Source organism: Alexandromys fortis, unplaced genomic scaffold (genome assembly GCF_014885135.2).
Source record: "Alexandromys fortis isolate MF-2015 unplaced genomic scaffold, M_Fortis_MF-2015_v1.1 scaffold_83, whole genome shotgun sequence".
NCBI lineage: Eukaryota > Metazoa > Chordata > Mammalia > Rodentia > Cricetidae > Alexandromys > Alexandromys fortis.
The window spans coordinates 4,757,447-4,779,092 of record NW_026068001.1 but is presented as its reverse complement, the minus strand read 5'-3'; the positions used below and the strand labels follow the sequence as shown (position 1 = coordinate 4,779,092).

Genomic DNA, 21,646 nt, shown 5'->3' with positions numbered 1-21,646 from the left:
ATGGTATCTTCAGTGTCTGAAATTCTTTCTTCTATCTCTTGTATTTGGTGGCTTATGCTTGTTTCTGTAGTCTCTATTTGTTTACCTAGATTTTCCATGTCCAGCCAGCCCTCTGTTTGTGTTTTCTTCCTTGTCTCCATTTCAGTTTTCACATCTTGAACTGTTTCCATTATCTGTTTGATTGTTTTTCCTTGGTTTCCTAGGATATCGTTCCCTGATTTATTCAATTCTTCAAACTTTCTGTTATACTTCTCATCCATTTCTATAAGGGCATTTTTTACATGCTCTTTAAGGGCCTCTATCACTTTCATAAAGTCAATTTTTTCTACTTCTTGATTAAGGTGTTCATGTCCTCCTGTTGTGAGGTCGCTGGGTTCTGGTGGTTTCATGTTGTTTTTCAGATTGTTGGGTGAATTATTGCCTTGGTGCCTGCCCATCTCTTCCTCTGAATGCTCCCCTATGGATCTTCTTTTACAGGATCATATTCCTTGCCCACTGATGTACCGTCCCAGTGATGGCACTCCCCAGTGATGACTCTCCTGGTGCCGAGATCAGATCTCTGTGCTGGTTGGGTAGCTTGTAAACAAAGGGCCTACCTTACTTGCTGCAGGCCTGTATTTTGTGTTATACCTTTGGTACAGTTTATGTGTCACTGTACCGTATGCGAGTGAGTTGGGTAAGGGCCTGGAGATTGAAAGATCATACAAAGAGACAAGGGTCATTTGAAAGGAGATTAGTCGAATATTGTTTATTTAGACTTGGGAAATCCTTATGTACCTAACTGTTGTACAGGGACCTCCGCCCAGGCAGGTGGGAAATTACCATATTAACAATGGAGTTATTGTTCTACAGCTAATCACCAGGTGGGGCAGGGAGAGCATAGGAACAAACAGGATGCTTAGTTAGTTGACCAGAAAATGTCCTCACAGATGTACCCCAGGAACAAGGGCAGACCTGGGCCCTACACAGGCAGGCTATTGAAACAAAGAAACTACCACCGGCCCAGTTGCCCTCACAACTTGGTCCCAGTGCCCAAACAGGCTGAGCTGGGTGATGTTATGTGTCCGAAGAGGGGAGGGGGGCAGAAGGGGGGGTTCTGGATGCAAGCTGGGTGGGATAGGAAGAGAAGGCAGTATTGGGGGAGTATAGCCCCTGCAGGAAGACCAGGAAGTATAGGGGGATAAGGAACGTCTGAGTTCCTTGTCCCGGCTGCTGCCGCCAGATTCTAGGGATATTATGAAACAGTCATTAGATTTCCTTATAAATGAACTATCAAGTGAGAAATAAAGAAAGAAATCAAATCAATGTAATTACTAAAATGTATAAAAAATACATTTAATTTGTCTCATGTGTTCTTCCTTTATTTTCAAGAGAATTGTGTTTTATGGGCTATCATCCCAACATTGTCATCGGGGGCGCCTGAATCTTTACCATACCCCCATCTGATTAAATGCTATGTGTGATCCAACCTCAACTTGCATCCTGCTTCTCTTTATCCTATCAAAACCCTCTACACCCACTTCCTGGCTATTTGCTGTGTGATGATTACTTAACCACTCCATCTAAATCCCTCACAGCATGTGATATTTCCATTTAGGCATTAAGCAGAAAGTATTCAATGTGATTACTATGTATTTGGGTAAATGACTAACATCCTAGATGAAAATAGTGTTCTGCTCAGGAAGGGGTAGAGGTCATCCAAATGAGCCCTCTTCTTGTGATGAGTACTTTAAGTATAATCACCTGCAGATCACAGTAAGTTTGTGATCACCCCTACCCACACACTGCTTGTGATAACTTTTTCCAGGGCCACCAAATTTTGCTTAAGAAGAAACAAGAGGATGTGGAGGAGCAGAAGCAGGAGGAGCATTGTTTCCGGTCATAAACACACCTCAATGCAAAAGTGCAGCAGTTGCCCTGCACTCTTGCCATTCACTAGTGCTCCCATGTTTCCAACACAGTTGCTGGTATGCTACAAATGCAAATTAGCACTTTGAAGTCAATATGACATATAGCTACTTTGCCTTGTGGGCCCCTGGCAAGAATCCCAAAATTTTGTGTATAATATTGTGGTTTGAATATGGTTTGTCCTCTCCAAAACTCATGCAGAACCTTAGTGCCTACTGTGGCAATGTTTAACAGTAGTGTCAACCATACGAAGTGTTTTGTAGCATGAACCCATTAGTCTTTGAAGGCCCTAATGCCTGTTGTGCAGGAGTAAGTTAGGTTTTGTGGAACTAAAATTACTGGGTTTACCATTATAGCATGTTGTTGTTGAGTTTACTCGTCTTTGCTCTCCTAAGCTTCCCGACTTTCCATGTGATTTCTTTTTATCACACTTCTGCTTCTCTGAAAACATTTTTTACACTGTTATAATAATACTAGATAAAGAAAATCAGCATTCAACATATGGTACTGTTTCTCCCCAAGCTGATATTCCCAAATTCATGAATGGAAATGAGAGTGGTACCTTTTGCTGTTAATGCTAATGACACACTAGCAAAAGTCTTGCTTTTACTCTGGTTGCTTCAGACTGGTGGTGTGGAGTGCTTGATTTTAAAGATTGGGATGCTTTCTAAGGAGTGTTGTTTATTTTCATCATTACTGTAACCAAATCAGGGAGAATTTATTTCAACTCACCGGCTTCAGAGGGTTCCATTTGTGCTTGCTTATTCCCACTTGATTGAACAGCATATTATGGCAGCTGAAGAACATGGCAAAGGAAAAATGCACACTTCGTGTCCAGAAAGAAGTAGAAAGTGGAATATAGGAATGGGCCACAATTTGTAACTTTCAGTCCATGATTTCACTGACATATTTCTTCTAACTATGCTCCAAATCCTTCTCCCTCACCTCAAAATAATGTTACCAGTTAAATTAAGAATCTCTAAACGGATTCAGGCAGTGACTAGATCTGAGCCCTAAAACATCAAGAGGTCAATAGTTGGAGACTAAAGATGACATTTCATATTCAAACCATACTAGTTATGAGCTAAAGAAGAGTCCTTTGAACTGGAAGTTGAAACTACTGCTTAGTCACTCAGTCTGATATGAACTAGCAGAAAAAGAAGCTACTGTCTGGCTAATTCTGATTCCCAAGTGGAAAACTGGGTTTTGTCCACTATACAATGGTTCAAGAACAAGATAATTACAACTAGGAGGTCCCTTGATGTGTTTCATGGCCAGTATAGCTATGAATATCATAGGGACATGAAAAGCAGGGTAATGGTAGACAGAGACGTAAGACTCTGAGTTAACTTCAGGAATAGGAATAAACAAGTCTTATTTTTCCCACAGCTGATTAAATATTGTTTAGCTAGCTACCAAGGATAGCATTGCAAGCAGAGCTTGAGTAACAAATCCTTTGACCCCATTATCTGAGTTCTTCTTTCTGCACTTCCTTGTCTTGTGTCTTTGTTTTGCCCTATGGACATTCCTCACAGGTCTTACCTGGTACCTGCAGTTTTCGGCAGAGTGAGAAGCACTGTCTGGATCAAAGTTTGTGCTTGAGAAAGAAACTGAAAACCATCCTGTCCCCAACGGATATGCTCCTCCATTCTCTTAGGTCCTGTAGTGAAAGTTACTGGTAAACTAGAGCATCCTAATTTAGGCAGGAATGCCAGTAGAGCACATCTTTCAGCAATGAAATTTTGCATCTCCCTACAATGTAAAGGACCAAAAGAACTGAAGTGTTTATTGAAGATGAAAGGAATATGAGCTATTTACTGAAAAATGGCAATTTTAAATGCCTGTTTATACCCTCATGGCTATTATAAAAATGAAGACTATAATATTACCTCCCAATTTTACTGTTTTACTTTAATTATTTGATTTAATAATGTTTTAGGATTTTATTCCTTTATTTGTGTCACTTCCCTATCATCTAAGAAAAAAATCGCCAATAATAGTTAACTATATCCTACCTGTTATGGTTTTGGTCCCTGGTCCATTAAGAGGCAAGCCACGCCCACTCCCAGTGACCCCTGACCTCTCATTCTCTCCATCTTGAATCTCTCTCTGGTCTCTCTCCTGGCGCATGCGCATTTCTCTGTCTCTCTGGTCCTTCTCTCTGTCTCTCTCCTTTCTCTTCTCCTTCTCTCCCTACTTTCTCCTCTCTCTCTCTCTCTCTCTCTCTCTCTCTCTCTCTCTCTCTCTCCTCTAAGTAATAAACATCCAGTTCTGATCCATATGATGTGTCTGTTACATGTCCCTACCCACGCACCTGCTTGCTATTGGGAACCTGCTCAGTTTCTCACCTCATGGCAAGCAGCCCGCCCGGCTGCTCTGTGAGTTTGCTGCCTGCTCACACCACCCGCTTAGGCCATGTGCCTTTTATCCCCCTGCCTGCTCACATCTGCCCGCTCTGGTGTGAGCCTGCTGAGGACACGACAGCATTTTTTTAAAAAATCATAAAACTACCTAATTTGGAACACAAAATAGAGAAAGTTGACCAGTCTTTACATGTGTCTGAAAGAGTGGGGGAGAGGTTTATTTTCAAGAATTGTGGCATATAATCAAACAGAGAGATATAGGCCTAGCTACTTGGGAGGCTGAAGCATCTGAGTTCACAGCCTGCCTAGGCTACACTGAATGAGCTGAAGGCCAAGATAGACAACTTAGTGAGACTCTGTCTCAAAAGTGAGTAAAACGAGAATGTAACATAGGCACCGATGTTCAATCCTAAGTACAGGAAAAAATAGCTCATGTGATTGTGGAGCCTTGGGGCTTTAGTCACTTCAGGTAGCATTTACAAAATACTGCAAACAATGCTGTCACTTATTAACAGTGCAAATATGGTTCCCCAGTTCTAGAGGTTAGAAAGTTCACAACAATGGTCAAAAACATTCAGAGTCTGATTCATAGGTTATGCCTTCTAGGTAGGTACTCATGTGATAATAGGGATAAAGCCTCTTCTTATAAGCGCACTAATATCCATGAAAGTAGAATACTCTTGACCTAATCATATCTCTAAGGCCCCTCATTCTAATATCACTTTGGTAAGGTTATGATTTCAAAATATGAACTTTAGGAGGAACGCAATCAAACCACAATATGTAGTAAGTTTATAATCATAAATGGAATGACCTAGTATCCTGGATACCTGGAGAAAAGTTGCAGTTTGAATCGAAAGCTAGTGGGGATATGGTTGCAGAATTCTTTGCTAGAAGCAGTGAGTTTTTGCTCTCCCAAACCTTCAACTGAATGATTCCGATCAACATTATGAAAGGTCATTTGCTTTAAGTAAAGTCCACCAGGTTAAGCCTTAATCTTATTCACATAACACTTTTATAGAAACATTTATATAATAATGTTTGCCAAAATATCTGAGAACCATGACTCAGACAAGTTGACCCAAACTTAACCCACACACTAGTCCTCAGGATCCTGCACAAGAAGCACATTCATCTTGGGAAAAATGAAGTGCTGTCCTGAAATGAAAGATGAATAGCATGTTCTTTGTATGAATGTACAAAGCTATGAATTGACACCATACAAAGGACTTGAACTGCCTCCATCAGGACTTCTACATGCCATACTCTGAAAAGAAATCATTCAGAAAATCAGTTAATTGTTCTGTTAGGAGGTTTTTCTCTTCCTAAGTCACTCTTTGTAGAGACTTCACTTTGGCTCTAAGTAAAAATAGCTACAGCAAACAGGCCACTTTCCCGTTCCCATTCTCTGGGGACAGAATGATTTCTGATGCACAATCTATCTCAAATGTCAGTATTCAAAGACCATTGAGGTTACTTGGTAAAGGTGAAAATCACTTTAAAAATTCTGAAATTTCAATAAACCACTGAACTTTGGAAACCAATGTTGAGAATTAGAAAAACAAGATAAGAACATGGAGATCTGAGATAGTATGCCCATGCAAAATTATATCCACTAAAATGTCAGAGCAAAACACAAATGTCTACTTGCATAATTAATAAGATTGTACCCATTGAGAGAATATCAGATAAAATTCAGATGAAGCCTAGAATTACTAAGTTTAAACATGCAGTGGAAATGGGAAAATGGGTCAAAATATACAAAAAATATAGTTCATTCAAAATAATTAGGAAAACTATGAAAGATAAAGAAATGGAAGTTATGAAGGAAATGAACGAATGAGTGAATACATGTGGTGTGTTTCCTCCATATTTTTTACAAAAGCAGATGATGCAAACAAAACACCATAAAAATTTCAGGCACACACTCTGTTTTCCTTCTTCTTCAGGTCTACACAGGGCTTGTTTTCACTGAATAATAGCAAGTTAATAAAAGGAAATAATAAGACATTGTATTAAAATTGTTTAAAAATATTGCAAAAGTGTTACAGGCTATAACTGTCCCAGAAAACTGGATTCTGATATATTATCTCCTTGTGCTTTTAGTAGAAATAATAGGATAATTATAGTGCTGTGAGATTTGTATGTTGTCCAGTGGTAGAGTGAAAAAGGAAAAACTATATGGAGCTGAGTGTGGAGCTCACTGCTAGAGTACTTGTCTAGAATATGTGACATTAATAAGGCCTGAGTTTGATGCCTTACACGAATCTTAGACACAAACATAAGAAAACAAAAAAGGAAGATATCAAAAGAATAATAGATGTGAGCAAGTAAAAACTGAAATTGGGTGCATTACCAAATGAAATAAAATGAAAAGCAAATAACAAATAAATAAAATAATTACAAAATATATTACAGACATAAATTTGATAGCTTTAATATGAAAAATTCTTCTAAAATAATGAGAAATTACAAATTGCTACAATGAAACAATAGGCAAAAATTCATAAAGTATCATTTCACATTAAAAGAAATATTATGGCCAACAGGCATATAAGATATTCAAACTCACTAGTGGTAATAAAGGATGCAAATTAAGATTTTTTCTTCTGGCCAAGATGCAATAACAGGGACTAGATTTATTCTCACACTTGAAACAATTAAATAAATGAGAATGAAAATAAATGAGCAATGACATTCAAGACACTGAGTGTCAGGTAATGAAGGACAATGATCTTTATGAGACCAGGACCAAATGAGGGAAAACCTGTGATTGTATTAATTTACTTCCTGGAGAATTCTAAACAAGCATGCTTGGATGGGAAACCCTGGAAAAACATGGAGAAGTAAATTTAGGAAACAGAGCTGGGAGGTCAGGGAGTCCAAAAATCTTATAGATCACAAGGCAAAATTCTAAGGGTAAAGATTCACAGAGAATCCTAAAGATAGAGTTCTACAGAAGTCCCTCCTTAAGTCTTTTAAAGGATATTTTTAGTGCATTGATGGTAGAAACTACTCAAGGCCAGGGAATAATCATTTGGAAAGGTCAAAGTACAGGGGACTTTTACTCAAGGCTAGGAATAGGGCCCCTTCCTACCAATTAGACAAAAAAGACTTAAAATTCACTGTACATTGCACAGAATGGTTTGAGAACTTTTTCTCCATCCAGAGAAATAATTGGGCCTTTATCCTTCACTGCACTATACCTAACAAATCATAAAAGCAAGATAAGGCATCTTATATTTTAGCCTCTGATCATGTCAGTAGGAAAAAAAAAAAACATATCCAGAACCAAAAAAGGTAAAGCCATAGTATTTACATAAGATTTAGTCAGGTTTACTTTTGTTGTTATATTGAAACATCTTGAAAAGGTCACTTATAAGATAAAGAAGGTTTATGTAGTTCAGTTTGAGAAAATCAAATTCAAAGACTGTGTTGGAGGTGGATGGATGAGTATTCTTCTGGCCTCTGATTAGGGCAGAAGGTGACAGCGTGTTGCATTTGAACTGCTGATAAGGTCATATGGGATGCATCTCCTGTGCACAATTACCTAAGAACCATTGACTAGGTTCTTACACCAGGTTCTTGCCCCTTCAAGGTTCCTCCAACTTAAAAAAAAGCACAATCCTAGAAAGAAAGTCTTCAATCACTATAAACTTTTAAGAGCCACAAAGTGTGACCAAATTATAGCAACATCAAATCACATCTTTCTAAGATTACAAAGAAGGAGGAAAGACTTATTTGATTTGACCCACATGTCCATTATCAATCAACAAGAATAATACAAAACTAACTTTGATGCTAGCATTAGCAGAAAAGAGTGTTGTAACACCAGAAGTGTATTTTGTGTGTTGACAAAGCAGACAGAGGGTATGTGTCAAATACAACAAATGAACTTATAGAAAAAGCATCTATGAAACATGAAAAAAGGGCTGGGCAGTGGTTGCACATGCTTTTAATCCCAGCACTAGGGAGGCAGAGTGAACTCTGTGAGTTCGAGGCCAGCCTGGTCTACAAGAGCTAGTTCAAGGACAGGCACCAAAGCTACACAGAGAAACCCTGTCTGGAAAAACCAAAAAAGTAAAAAAGAAAAACATGAGAAGAAAAATATACTAGGTCACATTAAAATATGCTAGTCATTTAAAAAATATCACTAAAGGATATGGGTTCAGTATCTAAAAGTGTATGAAAATGAATTTATTAGAATGAAGAAAACAATTCAAACTATAATAAAAAGAAGAGATTTAGTTTTTAAAGAAGTTCAGTTGTTGAAATAAGGAGCGGCGGGGCTGTGTCCCCAACACCCCGGCCGCTTGGCTAGCTCATGCCCGAAATAACAACATACAAACTGTATTCATTTAAAGAACTGCTTGGCCCATGAACTCTAGCCCTTACAGGCTAATTCTCGCACCTGGACTAGCCCATTTCTAATGATGTTTGTAAGCACCCCAAGGTGCGCTTACCGGGAAGATTCTAGCCTCCATCCATCGTTGCGTCTACCCAGGAGAGCTGAGCATGGCGTCTCTGCTCCAGCAGAGCTGTCGGGTCTCTACGGGAGCAGAGCAGAGTCTGACCTCACTTCCTCTTCCGCCCAGAATTCTATTCTGTTTACTCCTCCCATCTATGTTCCAAGCCATGAGGCCAAGCAGCTGGTTTATTATAACTTAACCAATGAAATCAATAGATTGATATATGACACTCCCACATCATTCAGTTTTACTTATCCAGATTTATTTTTAAAGGAGCCAGTGCTCTTAACTGCTGACCCATCTCTCCAATACCCTTTAAATAATTTAATGTATCTGCTCTGCATGTTCAGGTGAAGCCAGAAGACAGTGATGAATCCCTTGAACCTGGAGTTAGAAGCTGAACTACCCAAAATAGGTGCAGGGAACCAAACCCCTGTCCTCTTCATGCATCTGTTCCATGCATCTAGGCCAAGTTTGTGTGCAACACGGGAGCATGATTTCTACAGCCATGTGGAAGAATCTAGACCAGCATCCGCGAAGGGACTAGTGCCAAAGGAAGTCGGGGGCTCATAAGTCCCAAGCCTTCAGAGGCTGGGACACCCTATGAGTTGCCAAGACAACAGAACCACCCATTGCAAGAATGAGGGAATCTCTCAATTCAGAAAAGAGAATTTAAAAGAAAAAAACTAATGGCTTCTTTCTGCAATGGAAGAATGGAGGAAGAGAAGAAAGGAATCGGTATGTACCTAATAGTTTATACAAAAGTCATCTCAAAGAGGATCTTGGGCCTAAATGTCAAACAAACCCCTAAGGCTTTCCAAAGAAATACAGGCAAAAACCTGTCCTTGGGTTAAAAGCATGATTCATGAAATAAAGAAAAAAATGTCAAGTTGAACTTTATAAAAATTAAAAACATTTACTTTGCAAAAGGCATTGCATGCAAAATGAAGCTTCTGAGTGGGAGAAAATACTTGTGAGTTATGTATTAAATAAAAGACTTGTATATAGGTTATAAAAGCAATTTAACGAGAAGAAAGTAAACAACCCCATTACAAATAGGCAAAAAATCTGAACAGATATTTTGTTTACAAATCCATATAAATAGCAAACAAGCATATTAAATGATGCTCAGCATCACTTGGTATTGGGAAAATGCAAATTAAAACAACAGTGAGATACATCCACAGGACAATGAAGGAGGCCATTAGTATCTGGCAATGTTACACGCTGGCAAGAACATAGGGGAATAGGAGCTTTCATATGTTGGTAGCAGACATGGAAAATAGTGCAGCCCTTTAAAAAAATAGTTTGAAAGCGTCTTACCATATGACCCAACAAGTATACTACTAGGTATTTATCTTATGGCTTATGAAATTAAAGAAAAACTTGCACCCTTTTAAAACCTGTTCATGAACATTTGTAGCAATTTGAGTCATAGCCGCAAAAATCTGGATATAATCCAAATGCCTGAAAAAGTTCAATAATTCTCATCTATAAGAAGGAAAAATTCATAATATTGCTACATAAATGGATTACAAAGTTATTCTACATTATAAAAATGCCAGTCCCAAGAGATCATATATTCTAAATAATTATGTATGTATATGTGTAATTAAAAAGGAAGAGATCATGAATTTGAAAAGGAGTAGAGAGGAGGACACAATAGGAGTTGGAAGAGGGGGAGGGAGAGGTAGAAATGATGTGAACACAGTACTCATGTGTAAAATTCTCATAATAATAATAACAAAAAGATTATATATTTTTTGTGAGCCTAGCCTTTAACAGCTGAACCATCTCTCCTCCATACACAAAACTTGGAATTTCAGATAACTATTTTGAATAACAGTTGATGAAAATTTAAGGTTCAAACAATCTACAAAAAAAAGCATTTGAAAACTGAAAAAAATAAGATTATATATTTGATGAGTATATTTTTGTGGCAATTAGAAAAAACAAACTAGTAAGGACAGGGAATCATCACTGGTTACCAGTGATTATGGTTGGATGAAAGTAGTGAGTATAAAATAGCAGCATAAAGGAAGTAATAAAACCATTTTCTATCATAATTAAGGTGATAGCATATATAAATCTATACATGTGTTCTAATTCATATAACTATGAATACATGATAATGAAATACCATTATACAAAGAAACAAATGCAAACAATTAACTGATAAGACCTAAAATTTTATATAGTGCTCATACATATTTGGGAAATAATAGTAAAAGTCTAATGTCACTTACTGAATTTGAACATACACATATTCAATTCTACCACTTTTATTCCTGCATATATAGAGCTAAAGTGCATATATATATATGTATATATATATATATGTATATATATGTATTAGAATGCAGTTAAATCATAAATGGAAATATCTCAAATTTTTACCAACAGAAAAGGAAAATAATTCTGTAATATTTTAATAAAATATTAATTGATGTGAAACTAATAAATTTCCAGAGACTTGGAGTTTATGAACAACTGACATTTATTTCTTTCAGCTTTACAGCCTAGGAAATGTAAGATCAAGTTGCTGGAAAATACTATTTGGTAAGGATTCCTTTGTTAAAGGCAGTGACATTTCTTTATGCCCTTAGATGTTTGAGGGGCAATCTAGTTTTCTGTATTTTCTTCTTTAAAGGCATTAATGCCATTTATGAAGTTAGAGCTCTCATATCCAAATTATCTGCTAAAAAGTTCTGTATTCTATGACACTTAAAGGCGTAGGTATTCAATAAATGTAATTTAAGGGGACAGAAACATTCATACCAGAAAAACCTGATAGCAACAAAGGGAATTAACAAATCCCTGTTAAATCTACCAATACTGGTGAATGTCAAAAATATAAGATGGAGTAGAGTAAAACATATAAACATGTTTGTCATATAATTTTTTTAGAAATCAAAAAGTAATAAGTTTGATATATTACGCGTCAACATAGGGATTACCTTGGGGGGAAAGCGTGGTTTTATTGTTTTTTTTTTCATGTTACATACCAACCCCAGTTGCCTCCCTGTCCTATTTTTCCACTCCCTCTCCCCATATCACACCCCATCTACTCCTCAGAGGGAGTGGTAAGGCCTCCCTTAGGGAGTCAACAAAATCTGACATACAAAATCGAGGCAAGACCAAGCCCCTCCTCGTGTATCAAGGCTGAGCAAGGTATCCCACCATAGAGAATGTGCTTCAAAAAGCCAGTTCATGCACCTGGGATAAGTCCTGGTCCTATTGCCAGGGTGCACCCAACAGATCAAGCCATATAACTGTCACCCATATTCTGAGGGCCGAGTTGGGCCCCATGCAGGTTCCCCAGGTGTCAGCCCAGAGTCCCTGAGGTCCTCCTAGCGCGGGTCAGCTGTCTCTGTAGTTTTCCAAATCATGATCTTGTCTCCCCCCAACCCCCTTGCTCATGTAATCCCTCCTGCTTCTCTTCAACTGAACTTCAGGAGTTTAACCTAGTGCTTGGCTGTGGGTCACTGCATCTGTTTCCATCAGTTACTGGATGAGGGTTCTATGATGACAATTAGGCTACCCACTAATATGATTATAGGGGAAAGCCAGTTCAAGTACTCTCTCCACTGTTGCTAGCAGTCATAGATAGAACCATCTTTGTGGATTCCTGGCAATTTCCCTAGCACCAGGTTTCTCCCTAGCCACAGTATGGCTCCCTCTATCAAGATATCTCTTTCATTTCTCTCCCTTTCCATTCCTCTCCCAACTAAGGCATCTAACCCTTCATGTTCCCATTTCCCATTCCTTCCCTTCTACCCCATATCCCAGATTACCCAGGAGATCTTAACTATTTCTCTTTTCTGGGTTCCTCTATGTGTGTCCTTCTAGGGTCTTCCGTTTTAAAGCTAACTTCTCTGGGGTTCTGGATTGTAGTATGGTTAGCATGGTTATCCTTTGTTTTATGTCTAATATCCACTTATGAGTGAGTACATGCCATGTTTGTCTTCCTGGGTCTGGGTTACCTCACTCAGGATGATTTTTTTTTCTTAGTTCCCATCCATTTGCCTGCAAATTTCAAGGTGTCATTGTTTTTTACCTTGAGAAATTCTCCACTGTATAAATGTACCACATTTTCTTTATCCATTCTTCAGATGAGATGGCATCTAGATTGTTTCTAGGTTCTGGCTATCATGAACAGTGTTGCTATGAACATAGTTGAGCAAATGTCCTTCTGGGTATGAGTGTGCATCCTTTGGGTATATGCTCAAATTTAGGATTGCTGTCTTGAGGTAGATTGATTCCCAATTTTCTGAGAAACTGCCATACTGCTTTCCAAAGTGGCTTTACAAGTTTACACTCCCACTATTAGTGGAGTAGTATTCTCCTTACTCCACATGGTCTCAAACATAAGCTATCATCAGTGTTTTTGATGTAAGGCATCCTGACAGGTATAAGATGATATCTCAGTATTGTTTTGATTTGCACATTTCCCTTATGGCTAAGAATGTTAAGCAGTTCCGTAAATGTTTTTTTTTTTTTGGGGGGGGACATTTGAGTTTCTTCTCTTGATAATAATCTGTTTAAATCTGCACTCCATTTTTAATTGGATTATTTGGTATTTTGATGTCTAATTTCTTGAGTTCTTTATATATTTCTAGTTCATCCCTCTGTAAGATGTGGGTATGATAAAGAATTTTTCCTATTTTGTAGAGAGTCATTTTTGTCATATTGGCAATGTTCTTTGACTTACAGAAGCTTCTCAGTTTTAGGAGGTCCCATTTATTCATTGTTGTTCTTAGTGTCTGCTACTAATGTTTTATTTATTTATTTAGTGTCTGCCCCGGTGTGTTCAAGGCTACTATTCACTTTGTCTTCTATCAGCTTTGATGTAACTGGATTTATGTTGAGGTCTTTGGTTCATTTGGGCTTGAGTTTTGTGTATGGGGATAGAAACAGATCTATTTGCGTTGCTCTGTATGTCAGCATTCAGTCATGCCAGCACCATTTGCTGAAGATGTTTTCTTTTTTACACTGCAAAATTTTGGTTTCTTTGTCAAAACTCAGGTGTCCAAAGGAAAATGAGTAAATCTTCAAATAGGTGGATTACAATTCAGCTTTGAAATACCATCTTTATCTATGTAGGGTAATACATGCTTGTAATCTTATCTGCTAAGGAGGCTGAGGCAGGAGAATCATAAATTCCAGGACAGCTTTGACAATATAACAAGACATTGTTTTTAAACAAATAAATTATCTGTTGTGTAACAGTTTCTTTTGAGTTTAAAACCTTCCCTCTTAGGGAGAAACTGCATTAGATGTGAAAGGGGGTTGGAAAAAGCAGGTTTTTTTTTTTTTTTTTTTTTTTTTAAGATAGGATGATTCCAGGAAAGGTAAAACAGCAGGATATTCTAAGGGGAGGTAAAAATTCCATCTTACAGGGAAGCTAGTTAAGATAGGAAGTAAACAATTCACAATAGTTTTAGGAAGTCCCTAAAACTGGCTAAACTCACTAGACCATTCCTTCCTCAATATTGTATGAATAGTAAACACCTCTGAGAGTTACTCACAGACCAGCTGAACTGCTTGGGAGAATCTTAGTTGGAGTAGACATAAAGAAGCAGACAACAACTAAATATCCTGGAAGAAACTGACCAGCTGAGCTACATAAAAGAAGCTCGGACCAACTGAGTCATTGGTAAAAGACACCCTCCAACCTATTGATCTGCCAACAGGTTGAATAGTGTGCTTGATTTTGGCATTCATGCTGTGACATGGGATAGGCTTTATTAATGCAAATGTCTCTGAGTTATTTCTGCTCATTTAACTCACACTCACATTTCTATAAGTAACCCTAATAAAACTCAATGGGTGACCAAGTTGGATTTTGTGATCTTATTCTTATTTTAGTCTGTCATTGGTTCCCTATCTGGGATGATTAGACATTTGTTCAAGAAAAATGACATAATATACTAACTTCAGTATATATAAATAAATAAATAAATAAATAAATAAACAAATAAATAAATAAAGGTTTTGAAGGAGGCCAGACATGGGGAGGTAATCAGGAAAATCATAGTAAATAATTATAAAGTGCATTATACAGACTCAAGTCTTGTCTGTTCTATTTATTCTCCATTGATTAAGAGTCTCTGGAAACTTCAGACTGATTTTTCTTCTTGGCATTCAATGGGGGGAGCCATATGCTGGAGGTTTCCTTCATTGACATAAATTAACTTCACAAACTAGTTTTAGTCTATTTTCAGAGCTTTTCATATGTCTGCAATTTCTCAAAATAACCCTTATGCCTGAGGCATATTTTGGGATGGTATATTCTAGTCTTCTGCAGTACCAATAAAACCAAAATCTAAATACTGCATATAGAAAAAAATAATATAGAAATTGTCAATGTGCTCCCAACACAGTAGAGAAATGTTGAAATTTATACAACTTTTACTCACCACTGGAAAATATGTATGCCTATAGTGCTGACATGACGCAGGGGAAGAATCCTCCAAGAATACATTGTAGGAGAACCTTTAGCTAGGATCAACTGATATAAAACTTAGTCTCAAGAATGAGATTAGACCTAACTTCCATGATTAATTTGTTTGTAGATTGGTGTTCAGTAGGAAGATCATAGGCCAAAATGTAAGGAAATAGTTTCTTGGGTACATCTTCCATTTCTTGAGTACTTAATTATCCTAAAACATTTGGCTTTATTATTTCAAGACCTATTTAAACATAGGACAACTTCTTGACCTTTTTATTGTGCATACTTTTTTTTTCATTCTAAATTCTTGTCATGAATGTCACCCATGGTAAAAATTCACCAATCTAAATTTAGTCTCTAAGAGTAGAAACAAAGATGAGAATAAAAAATAGAGGCATGTTGATAGGAGTTGCTTGTTCATCCTGCCACCTGGCTAGCTTATCCCCCAAATAATCACACAGAACTGTATTTATTAAATCAATGATTGATCCATTAGCTCTAGCATCTTATTGGCTAACTCTTATATCTTAACCCATTTCTAGTAATTTGTATATCACCACATGGCTTACTGGCAAAGATTCAGCTCCATGGTGTCTCTCTGGCTCTGTCCTCCTTTCTTCCAGCATTTAGCTCTATTTTCCCCACCTACCTAAGTTCTATCAACAGGCCAAGGCAGTTTCTCTATTCATTAACCAATGAAAGGAGCACACAGACAGATGGACCTCCCATACCATTTCCCCTTTTTTGTTTAAAAAGAAAGGAAGACTTTAACATAATCAAATTACATAGGTATCTAGCAAGAATTACAATTACAATATTTATATCTACTTTATCTTTTATCATAACTAAAGAAAACCATAACTATAAATTCTTTAACTCCATCAAAGACTCCAGAAGGATATAATATTACTTAAGTAAACAGGAAGTGCATTGTAAGCAACTTCCAAAACTCTAGAATTTACAGAGACATCTTGCTGCCTGTACAGTCACCCAAAGTCCTTCTGTATTGTTGGGGCATCCATCTTCAGCCTACAGGCCCATGGTATCCGGTAGACTTTTTTTTTTTTATGAAGCAGAAAATTTCAAAGACAATTCAGTCACTGTCTTCTGTATCCTGCAAAATGTTTTGCAGACTCTTTCATAAAGCAAAAACCCTGAAGGATCATCTTACTTTTAGGAAAGTTCAGCAGTCATTTCTCTGTGGATCCTGCATGTCCAGTTCATCTAACAAATTCCATAAGGAGCCTCTTTGATGCCCATCATCCTCTTGAAGTAGATTGGTACTGCCAGGAGCAGATGTGACTCATTGTCATAAAAAGTCCTAAGTTATTAAAACATTTTAAATGCCATATTCTGAAGGTCTCTGAAAGATTTGAAGAACTCCTATCTAAATGAAATACATCTCTGTACATCTAGAGAATCTAATTAACATGGCTACAAACTTGGCTATTATAGATGATTATCTATTACCCTCTATTTCTAAATTGTACATTACATTTTGAAATGAACTACACAATCACAATACCTTAAACAAAAACAGACATATACATATAACAAAATTGACCTTAAACTTGTTTCAATAAACCATGATTAATACCAATGCAAATCTCTATAGCATATCCCACTTTAAATGTAAACAAACATTTATATTTGGTAATATAGGCACAGTTTTTTTTATATTTTTTTTTTTTTTTTTTTTTTTTTTTTTTTTTGCTGTTGGGGGCACTGTTAATCAGGTCTTTTATGGTGTATCCTGTGCGCTAGGTTTATCTCAGTCAGCAGTTGAGCAAAGTATTTTTGTGGTGGTGTTTACAGCAACCTTTTAGGGGATCTTGTTTCATGAAACCAGATTTGTCTGGAAGTAATTCATAGGTTCTCATCTTCTGTGTAAACAAGAAAAGAAAAATTTAAAGCAATATATCCTTAGACCCCAGTTTGAAAGTCATGACACATTTATAATATACATTCTGGTTTAGCTTAGCAGCCCATACAATGAAATATCTCTCTATATTTAGCTCCTTTACAGTAAAAAAATTTAAAGAAAACACAATAGTATACATAATTTAGACTGTGAATTTTAAATTTTTACATGGCTTTTTTTTTACTTCATTTAGTCTATGACTGTCTATACTCTGTCTCTTTAAAGTCTTTATCCTTTTTTAAGCATTAACTTTATTTTATAATTTTATACTATTTTTTAAACCTACATACATTTATCCAACAGTATGACTCATTTGGATTTATTTTTATTGTATATCTGTAATTCTTTACTGTCTAGGAGTTCTTTTTAAAATACTAAGCGTTTTTTTAAAACTTAAGCTGTGTCATTTTTAGGAGAAATATGAAAGTGCTTGCTTGCCTGTCCAATCTAAAACTTAAGTTGCTCCATTATCATGGTATATACATCACTATCTGCTCACTCTGCACAGTGTAGCATGGCAGAGGCACTTGTGTCTCTGAGTTACGCACACTGCCCCAGTTATAGGCACAAAGTTGGTCCACATTGCCATCAAGCAAGTTGTAGCACGATGCTCACAAACCCCATCCAAATGCTCTGTTTCTTACAAGAGCCAGGGGTCATGCTGCCAGAATAGCTCAGAAAACTGGCATTATAAAACAGCCATTTTTTTCTGGATGAGTAAGGAAAATCTTTCTTAAAGGATCAGTGGCAAGCTTCCAGCACACGGAAAGAAACTATGTTAAACTCTATATTTTGTGTCTAGAATTTCTTTTTAAGCCCTCTTAGGTTTCATATGGATTTAGCCCCATGTTGGGTGCCAATTCATTGCAAGGAGTTGCTTGTTCATCCTGGCCACCTGGCTAGCTTAGCCCCAAAATAATCACACAGAAACTATATTTATTAAATAACTGATTAACCCATTAGCTCTAGCATCTTATTGGCTAACTCTTGCATCTTAATTTAACTCATTTCTAGTAATCTGTATATTGCCACATGGCAGTGGCTTACTGGAAAAGATTCAGCATGCCTGACTCTCGTGGCTCCATGGTGTCTATCTGGCTCTACCCTTCTTTCTTCCAGCATTCAGTTCTATCTTCCCTGCCTACCTAAGTACTATTGACAGGCAAGGCAGTTTCTTTAACCAACGAAAGCAACACATAGACAGATAGACCTTCCATACCAGAAGCATGTTTCCTAGGAGCCCTATGAAAAGAAACTTATGTGTAGTTTTAGGGTGAAAAGAACTCCCTACTTTCTGAAAATTTGACAATTTGGATATATAGAATATTGGACGCCTAAATTGGCAAATAAAAATTTCATATAAGTTTATTAACTTTGCAAGTGCCCAGGAATCATACATGAGTGTGAAACTCCAAGCAAGGTCAAAGTTATGAATATTATATGTAATCTTAAATGAGGAACTTGAATGGGCTCTGTAGAAAACTTTAAAGAAACAACAACTAACCTTGAGGAAAGAGAAATGCTCCCCATAGAAAAGACACTAACAGGAAATCAACTTTGCCTGTGATATGGCATAGTGTCAACTGGAATTTCTTCTGAAGCATGTGCCCTGTTAGCAGACAAATTACTTTGAGGGTGTTTTTGGAGGCAGAAGCTGAAAGATTGTAAATTTAGGGCCAGGCTGATCTACAATGCAATAACTTTTCTCAAATAGCAGAAAAAAGAAGGAAAGATTAAAGAAAAGAAGAAAATGGACAGAGCAGGGAGAATTAAAAAGAAGGGGGAGGAGACAGAAAGCAAACAGGGATGGAGGTTGGAGGGTATATTTTAGAAGAATGAAGGAAGTCATGGTCATGCTCCAGGAGAAAAAGAGAAATACAAGAAACAGAGATCAGGAGAAAGTCAGAAAAATCCTGAGGGTATTCATTATCAGCATGCTAATTATTATACTTTGGAGTGGAATTTCCTAAGCCCCAAGAACTGAATAACAATAATGCAACATTTGAAATGGAAACACTCCTTAAAAGTTCTAGAGTTGAACAATGACATGAATCTTTATATAAAAAGGCATTCAAGTAATAAACAAAAGGATTCAAAATAAATTATCAAGATAGATCTTTTTGAAATAAGAGAAACCAAGAATAAAGATGAAAATGTTGAGAGAGAAGAAAGGATGCTCTTTCCATAGAAAATAGAATGCCCAGATGGTATCATAATTTTGTGCATTAAAACATCTACTCTGCTTCAAGCACATAAAAATGATGGATAATATACTAAAAAAAAGAATGTAAAGATATAAAATTCAGTGTATGAGCATGATACATATTTCCAAAACAAATACACACAAGGTAAAACAGACAGTAGGAATGAACAAGACTGAAGACACATACTGGCTAAATGTTCAGTCTGAAATCCAAGATGACCAAAGTTTTGGTGACTAATGACAGCAAAGATTTGTTATTTCTACTTTCATGTTAGCCAAGATCAAGACCCATCTCTGAAATCACCTCACCCCCTAAAAGGAGAATGAATACTGTTTCTTCCTGGTTTCTGTTCATGACCCACAGAAGTGCTGAGACATCAGATTATGGAGCTGCTAGCCTTCATGCAGCTGAATCAGCCATATGTCCAAAATTACTATGAGAGAAGCCCTGCCAGTTACCAAGTTTGAATTAGTTTCAGATGGGAAGATTATACAATTCTCATTGAGGATTAAGGGGAGAGAGACAACAGAAAAAAAATGAAGGAATAGTTTTTGGTAGGCTTACATTGAAAGAATGATCCTCTTGCCTACTGCTGTCAAAGGACCAAACTGTGAGCCAACTCAGTTTTGGCTCATAGAGGATAAACCCACGAAAACCTCCAGGAATCCTGATTCTCCTTTCAACAATGGCCTTGGTGAATACTGTGTCCCCTGCTTCTTTCCATGAAATATAACCCCCTGGGGGATCTTCTGATTTCATGAAATTCTTCCATTCTGACATGCCTCTCTCAATGACTCCTATCCTTTCTTCCTCCACTTTTTACCTTGGCAACATAGACACAGCCACTTTGTTCAGCATGTGCTGACTTTTGGCTCCTAAGAGATACAATAGCAGAAATTTACTCCATTCACTGCAATCTTTGTCTGGGTATTGCTTTATTTGTACTTAAGGGAGTGGTCCCCATGTTAATAAGCTCCTGATTGTCTTTAGTACCTAATCAAATACCCTTACAATCCAATCCCATATGTATTTCTCTGGTTATTGCAAGTAATGGTAGCTAATTCCTGTGACTCTTCTATTTCAGTCTTTTTTTTTATTTTATTAGGCTGAACTGAATATCTTCCTGGGTATATTATATTAGAATGTAACTCTAGTATCAGTTTGGAACCCAAGAGAGACAAGTGTCATAGTTGTACTGGTACTTTGACAAATACCATGACCAGGAGAAATTTAGAGAAATAGTGGGTTTATTTCATCTTATACTTCCAGAACACAGTCTATAGTTGAGGAAAGTCAAAGCAGCAAGTCAAACAGGAAATTGAAGCAGAAAACCTGCAGAAAGTGTGTGTGCTGGCTCTCTTGCTGACCAGTATTTCTCCAGCTTTCTTTTGTAACCAGGACCATATTTTCAAGAAATTGCAATGCCCACAGTAAGTTAAATCCTTATACATCAATTAAAATCAAGACTGTGCCTCACAGATATGTTCACAGGGCAATCTGATATAGACAATTTCTCTCTAAAGTGATTCCAGGCTCTATCAAATTGACAGTCAAAACTAACTAGGACAGTAATAGAAGCTTCTGGGACAAGTACCCTAAAAGCTTAGGGGACTCAGAATGTTTTCACACTTAAGAATGGTTATCTTTCAGTATGGCAGCTAGGCAGCTTCTGTAGGCTCTTTAGGATTCAGAGAAGTTATTTTTTTTTAAACATTCATCTAGAAACCTACATTGCACATGTCAGGTTTCCAGATTTTTCCAGGTAATGTGTTGACTATAGTCTTCATATTACATTGTTTAAGATATCTAATTCATTGTAATCATGATGGAAAGCATGACAGAACACAGGCAGGCACTGATTCAGTAGCTGAGAGCTACATCCTGATCCACAGACATAGCCTGTTGTAGACTTTTTATACCTCAAAACCCACTCCAGTGATACAGTTCCCCATATAAGGTCACACCTACTCAAAGAAAACCACACATCCTAATCCTTCTAATATTTTCAAAGAGTTTGGTTCCCTGATGACTAAGCATTCAAACATATGAGTCTAGGGGAACCATTCTTATTCAGACCACCACATTCCACTCCATGGCACCTATATGTTTGTTCTAATGTAATAATGAAAAACTGTATTCAGTCCCACTTCAGAAGTCCCCATAGTCTTTTCCCAGTCTCAAGACTGCTTTAAAGTCCAACGTCTCTTCTGAAACTCTTGGCAATCTCTTAAATTCCAACTCCCTGTAAAATAAAACAAGATCATGTATTTTCAGCATAAAATGCATAGAATACAAATTATCATGTCAAACAGGGATAATGGGAACATAGT

General features: G+C 37.1%; 1 long non-coding RNA gene across 4 annotated transcripts in view; it reads left to right on the top strand.

Annotated features, from left to right (window-relative positions):
* The window catches only part of LOC126512841 (uncharacterized), a 41,833-nt gene that overhangs the window by 10,592 nt on the left and 9,595 nt on the right, over positions 1-21,646 (top strand). For 3 of the 4 annotated variants that reach the window (XR_007595159.1, XR_007595160.1, XR_007595162.1), the window contains exons 3-4: positions 9,091-9,478; positions 11,251-11,299. This is a non-coding gene — a long non-coding RNA (uncharacterized lncRNA). The remainder of the gene's footprint in view (positions 1-9,090; positions 9,479-11,250; positions 11,300-21,646) is intronic. The other variant, XR_007595161.1, reaches the window with a different exon arrangement.